Source organism: Myotis brandtii, unplaced genomic scaffold (genome assembly GCF_000412655.1).
Source record: "Myotis brandtii unplaced genomic scaffold, ASM41265v1 scaffold547, whole genome shotgun sequence".
Classification (NCBI taxonomy): domain Eukaryota; kingdom Metazoa; phylum Chordata; class Mammalia; order Chiroptera; family Vespertilionidae; genus Myotis; species Myotis brandtii.
The window spans coordinates 1,319,129-1,326,548 of NW_005370024.1; positions in this window are offsets into that span (position 1 = coordinate 1,319,129).

Consider the following 7,420-nt stretch of genomic DNA (forward strand, 5'->3'; position numbering starts at 1 on the left):
GTGGAGAAAATAAATAAACCAGGGTTTGTGGTAGTGCCCAACTCTGGATGCCAGGCTCATAATCATGGGAGGTGTTTGCATTCTTGGGTGCCTTCCCCAGTTTGCACTCAGTGCATTTGGAGTGAAAACCAGGAATCTACACCCCATTTATTGGTCAGCCTAGTGCCTAGGCAAGGAGATAACACCAGAGAGCAGTGTCCAAAGCCTGTAAAGGTGAGGATCCCAGCAGGAAGTATGGCCCCCAGGAGGGCAGACCAGTTCTCCCATTGGTAACGCCAGTGAGGACACCGTGGCTGCCTGTGCTGCAGGAAGTAGCCACAAGCAACCCAGCGCCTCTCTTCCAGAGGCCACAGGACTGCTCATAAGCAAGTGCTTGGCATGATTTCAAAAGAGGTAAAATGATCATGTTGTGAGTCCATTTGATTTCAGCAGTCCTTATTGAGCACCTACTGTGTGCCTGACTCCATGCATGGGCACAGAGATAAGTAAATCAGACACCCCACACAGCAGCCGGTCAGTTCCATACACTATGGGCCGGGCTGTTGGGAGCTTTTGCCTTATTTCTGTTGTCCCGAGGTTGCGTTTGGGACAGAGGCAGGAATGAGCCAGGCAGCTGTCAGAAACCGTGCTGGCTTTCAAACCTGAGATGTCTTAAGAATCATTCGCCAGGGGAGCTTGTTAAATATGCAGATCAATGGCCCCGACTCTAGAAATTAGTTCTGATCATCTGTGTTTTGAATAAACACCCCCTTTATTCGGATGCAGCTGTTGGTCCATGAAGGTTTTCCTGGGTTTTCTGCGGGCAGTTCTGGGAGCTGCTCTCAGGCTACATGTGGTTTGATAGGCACGCACCCGGGGCCTCTTGACACAGCTGTGACACCCGGATTAAAACGGGTGGAAACGTTTCCTTTTGCACTTGGTTTTTATCAGTTGTCTAGTGTTTCAGGCGTAGTGAGATTTTAATTTTTTTCATTCAAATGTATTCTAAACTTTTAGAGGAACCTCCACTTTGGAGCAAGGAGTAAAGACACCCACTGACACTCCTATAGGGTGTCCCAAAATTCACGCAAGAAGTAATTTTGATAGAAAACACAGGTTTATAATTAAAAATTGTAAATTTTTTATTGATTCATAAAGTATACAGTATAGGGTTATGTATGGAATAGCACATCGGGTAAATGGCCTCCACTGCTTTGCTGGTACATATGCAAAGCCGTGGTCTTCATTGGTCTTCATTGTCCCTGCTCCTGGGCCATAATTGGTACTTGGTGATGCTTATCAAATTGAAGGGATTGAAATCAAAGGGCAACAGATATTAGAATCTGATTCAATAAACCAAGTAAAATTAGGCTTTTATTTTTTGTTGTTGTTGTTGTTAATACTCACGCAAAATTCAAATCTTGAGTGAATTTTGGGACACCCTATACCTCCCCAGCAGCGAGAAGCAGCATCTCCTTTGCACCTCCCTTTCTTGTGTTTCATGGAGGGAGCCTGCAAGTCTGCTTATTCCTGGCTCTCCCAAGGGTCCCCTGCCACTTCTCTCCTGCCGTGTCTCTCCCTGGCGGAGGCTTGGTGGCATTACCAGGAAGCCAGCCTTTCTTAGCAGCTGAGCCCTTAATCCTTCCAGCTGCTCTGCTCCCTGCCTGTCCTTTAGCAGAAAACAAGATGCGATTGTGGGTATGTGTGCGTGGTGTGTGTATTGTGTGGTATGTGTCCATATGTGTACATGTGTTGTGTGTTAGTGTGTGCTGTGTGTATGCTATGTTAGTATGTGTAGTGTATGTATATATAGGGTGTCAATGTGTGGTGCATATGTATGTGGTGTGTGTTAGTGTGTGTACATGTGTGGTGTGTGTGATATAGATATGTGGTGTGTGTATTGTGTGTGTCCATATCTGTATGGGGTAGGGCAAAAATATGTTTACAGTTGTTTGTATGGCAAATAGTACAATAATCCTATATAATAAAAGGCTAATATGCAAATGAACAGAACAGCAGAACGACTGGTCGCGGTCGCTATGACGTGCACTGACCACCAGGGGAAAGACGCTCAATGCAGGAACTGCCCCCTGGTGGTCAGTGTGCTCCCACAGCTAACCTCCTGCAGCCAGCCAACCTCCCTCGGCCCACGGTCCCTCAGCTGTGACCTTGCCTGATTGGGACTGGGGAGAGATGGCCCTGATTGGCCAGGAGGGACCCCACTCATGCACGAATTCATGCACTGGGCCTCTAGTTAATAAATAATAATATAAGAATACTCTGTTTTATGTATTCACAACTGGAAACCTACTCTTGTCCACCCTGTATTTACGGGTGGTGGTGTGTTCTGTGTGTACAGGTAGTGTATCAGTGTGTGGTTTATGTGTACATGGTATGTGTATGTGCAGTGTGTGTGGTGTGTGTGCACACACCTGCCTGCCTGCTTAGAGTAGCCTTTTCATGTCTGAATAACCACACACATCCCTTGTTTCATACTTTCTCCTGCCCTGTGCAACCCGGAGTTTCCCAGACGAAAGGACTTGCAAAGGCTGCCACTCTGTTTTCTTCTTCATTCTCTCTGGAAAGGGTTTGAGGGCCAAGCAGAGCCCTGGTTCCTGTCAGAAGCAGTGCAGGCTGGGACACTGCAGAGCCTGAGGACAAGGGTTTGCAATGGCTGTGCCTGGCAGGGAGATTGCCTTTGGGAAGCAGTTACCAGGTCCTGGTGTATCTGTGGTGAAATGGGGAGCAGATATGGAGCTTGGGGTTAACGAGGCTGGCACCAGAGCCACTGAGGATCTAGCAGCATTGAGTTGATAAAGGCAGAGTTTAGGGTCATTGTATCGGTGGCTCTTTGCAGAGTAATTGGAGGGGGGCAGGACTTAGGCAATATCTAAGGGGGTTCCTTAGGAATTCACATCTTCATTCAAATAACTCATGAAATCCTACCTCCTCCTCTGACTTGGTGGAATGTAGGTAATGGGGCCACTGTTCCCTTGTACAGTGTGTCACTTCCTTAATGGGTGCTCTCATAGTGTGTGTTTCAAGAGCACCTGTGTGTGTCAACTGAAATGTTAAAGTCAGTGATGTGTGGACAGGCTAAAGAGCATCTCAGATGGTGGATAAAGAAACATTGAATTTGTTTAAAGAAAAGGAGGTGGGGGATGGGGGGTATCTAAAGGGAAGGGCTACACAGAACTGAGCCAAAGGGTATTGGGTCCATGATGGCAGCAAAAAGATACTTAGGACAGTGAAATAAGGCAGGGGAGCCTAGGCCAGCTGCTTTGGCTCACTGAGAAGCCAGAGAAAAGGGGGCCTTGGAGACAGGTTCAGAGCAAGGACAAGCTGCTGCTGCCTGTTGGTCCCCTGGTTGCAAGTCGTGTGGGGGGGTCCCTTAGAGCAGTGGTTCTCAACCTTCTGGCCCTTTAAATACAGTTCCTCATGTTGTGGTGACCCCCAAGCATAACATTATTTTCGTTGCCACTTCATAACTGTAATGTTGCTACTGTTATGAATCGTAATGTAAATATCTGGTATGCATGGGGGTCTTAGGCGACCCCTGTGAAAGGGTCGTTCGACTGCCAAAGGGGTCGCGACCCACAGGTTGAGAACCGCTGCCTTAGAGGGAAGAAGGAAGAAGGGAATGGCGCTGGCGTGCTCTCCTAGGGGAGAGCGCACACTGGGTCCTTTGTCCTAAGCATATTTATCTCTCTCTTGCAGGTAGAAATCTTAAGGGAGCTCTCAGGGGAGAGTCTTAATAGAATATTCATCAGCTTCCCAGGGGTGCTCTTTCAGGGTCATGGTCTCCACTGATTGGTCAGTGCCAGGGCAGGGGGTCATTAGTCAATGCAGCTGGTCCTAAGGCAGCCACGCGTCACTTGTCCTCACTTCTCTGGTTTTGCTGCTTTCCTGAGCCTGGAGCTGAAATATAACTGAGGCCTAGATGTTATCTTTAGGGAGGAGAAGGTCAGGGGGTCTGATATGCTAGGGGAGGATCGGTTACCCTGAGGACAAGGTTCTTGTTTTTCCAGTTTTGCCCCTTGGTAGGCTCTCTGCCCTGGTGAGTTTCTGTACCTGGCCCATCGTGCTTGCTCTGCTCCTGCCTATCTAACATCTTCTATATAAATAAAACCCGGGGTTCCTGATGCCATCCCAGTTCACCTGGTGGGTTCTGTTTTAGCTCACTAGCCTCATGCAATGATATAAGCAAGTCAGCTGTTCTGGCTTATTTATTTTATATCCAGCAGCACTTTCAGAGCCCCTACTGTGTGCCCTGCCTTGTGTTCAGTTCTGGGGACGGAAACACAAGGAGAACAGGGGCCACACTAAGCATTCTCTCTCAGTAGACACTGGGTTGGTAGCAGCTTTTAGGATCCCTGTTTCTTTCTCCCTCTCCCAGGGGTGGGCAGGAGTCCCCTTCTGCCTTGCCTCTTATTGCCTGGACCCCTAGTTGATCAGGTGGTGACTTGGGGGCAAAGATTTCCATCAAGACTACCTGGTGAGCTTTGAGACAGATAAATTCCAATGTCACCCAGCCTTGAAGAGTTTGGCCCCTTGCCTTGAGACCCTGCTTTTTCAGTTTGGATTGTAGGTGGATAGAGGGAGGATGTTTGAACTGAGATCAGTGAGCAAATAAGCAGAATAAAAGGCAGAGTAAGATTTGTCTCCAGAGACCAGGAAATCAACACAGACTCGGAGAAAAAGAAAGCATCCAGTCTGTTGCTGGGGCCTCAGCGTCTGGCTGGAGCCTGAGAGGGAGGGCTCGTAGGGAGAACCTCGGAGTCTAGCCCCTTGGCTCAGCTGTTCCCTCAGGCAAGTCACCAAGGAAATCCTCAGTCAGTTTCCTTATCTGTAAAAATGGGATAATGCCTTAAGCAAGATCCTACCTCTAAAGCAAGGACAACAGTGTCTGGAATGTAGTAAGTGCTCAATAAATGTTAGTTTCTAAAGCCATACAGCCTTCTCTACACTACCTGGTATGGGGCCCTTTGTGTACAGCCTTCTCTACACTACCTGGTATGTGGCCCTTTGTGGAGGAGGGTCCTGCATGGACCTTTCAAGTCCCATGGCCCTGAGGCAGCCTCTGAGCCCCGCCCCCACACAGATTAGGCAGATGGGCTTGCTAAAGCCTCACAGCCTCCTCTTGGGCAGCTCCTGGTGCAGGCCCGCAATAGCGATAGCGACTGATGCCTCTTCTCCCTCTTCCAGGGATGCTGCCTTGAGTGACTGACCCCACTGGAGATCGTGCATGCCATTCAGGCTGGTCCTCCCCTCCTTGTGCCTCTTCTACACAGAAACGCACACTCTTGGCTTATCCGTGCTCCTGGCTTACCCACGGCTCCCAGAACCTCTGAGGCGGGAGGCCCCCACTTCTACCTCATGCGTGGAGCACCTTGCTAGCCATGACCCTGACACTCGGCGTCCTGCTGCTGCTGGAGCTCTGCCAGAGAACCATTTCAGAGGAGCCCTCGTCCTCCCCAAACAGTCCCGATGATCTGAAGTTTCAGTTGCCCACGCCGACCTATGAGACCAAAGACTATTATTACACACCTAGGTACATCGGCAATCTCTTTAAAATGGTGCACTTCTTCCTCTACGTGGTGCAGCCCAACTTTTTCCCAAAGGGTAAGTGACCACTGCGGGAAAGGTGGGATTGGGCTCCACACAGTGGGGTGTACACACTCAACATTGTTTATTAATGACAAGGCGACCAATACAGACTATAGTCATTTTCTATTTCTTTTCTTTTTGGCTGGATCAATGAGTTATTCTCAAGTACATACCAAAGGTAAAAATTAGGGTAAAAATGCAAATTCTCTGTCATCAACTGAGAAGTTAATAATTTCCTCATGGCTTAAACATTTAACTCTTCTCTGCCCACCACAGAATGCAATTTTGGCCCTAGCCGATTTGGCTCAGTGGATAGAGCATAGGCCTGCAGACTGAAGGGTCCCAGGTTTGATTCAGGTCAAGGGCAGGTATCTTGGTTGCAAGCTCCTCCCTGGATCCGGCCCTAGTTGGGGTACATGCAGGAGGCAACGAATTGATGCGTTTCTCTCACATTTATGTTTCTCTCTGTCTTTCCCTCTTTCTTCCATTCTCTCTAACATCCATGGAAAAATATCCTCGGGTGAGGATTAACAAAAAACAAAAAAAATGCAATTTTGATATTGCTTCAGGCAAGGAAAGGCCTAACCAAACCTTTGTACCTGACAAAGTGTGTGTCAGTTCTAAGAGTTTGTGAGGAAAGGAGGGATGGCGCTTGTTGGGACGCTCATGGCATATGGTGCTATTATTCTTTGTATATGTGACTGCTTGGCCTTCTTACGACTGTTTACCCTCCTCGGCTATCCTCAAAGTCTTCGGGGTTTGTGTTTTCATACAAGATTATGAAAATTAAAATAGTCTGTGGAAAGAATCTGTTACTAGGGTTTGGCAGTCTAAATTGTTATTGGCTTAATGTTAGATCTATCCTAAGCTTGTTCTTTAAACTACAAAGATGTGAACACTATCATGATTACTAAAATTATAAAATTTGTAGTAATCTTTATCATCTTCCTTAGCTAGTCAGCTATTGTTCAAAAGAGAGAGAGAGGGAGGGAGGGAAGGAGGGAGGGAGAGAGAGAGAGAGAGAAAGAGAGAGAGAGAGAGAGAATGCATTTAGTAAACTTCAGCACTTGTTTATATTATGGGCAGTTTATGGATTTTCATTAAAATACATTTATATTAAAATGGTTTTACATTTATTTGTCTTAGATTAAGCAAGTGAAACAGTTTTAAGTGTAGTTCTCAATCTTTTGTTAAGTTTAAATTCCAATTTGATGACATAAATTACTTTGAGCCCTTTTGTCATTGAGGAGAGTTCTGAAGACTCCTTACTGTTTATGTCATTGCTCACAAGACTAAATTTGGAAATCCCAAAGACATAAGTCGAAAATAAGCCAAGTTTATTTATTTACTTATAATACACATTCACTGTTTTCAATAGACATCTCTTTATTTGTAGGCTCGATGTAAATATTACTGAATAAACAGTAACCTACTAGTGTTTCCACTGGCTTCCTTTTTATGTAAGAGACATAGAGTTGAGTTGTTATGAATTTGCAATGACTCCTTGAGAAAGATTGTGAGGCAGCCGGGTGTCATCATAAGGCTTATCATGTAATGTGTTAATCCTGTAATCTCTTTCCATATGTTGTTTTATTTCACTCCCTTTAGATTTTAGAGGGAGGCTTCCTCATGCTTATTTTACAAGGGAAAGCAGTCTTTTAAAGAGTCTTCATTCAAATGACCAGGTTAAAAGATACCCTATTTCCAGTGCATTCTAAGGGTCTGAACTCCAGCGTCATTATTAGTCTAGAGCAGTGGTTCTCAACCTTCCTAATGCCGCGACCCTTTAATACAGTTCCTCATGTTGTGGTTACCCCCAACCATAAAATTATTT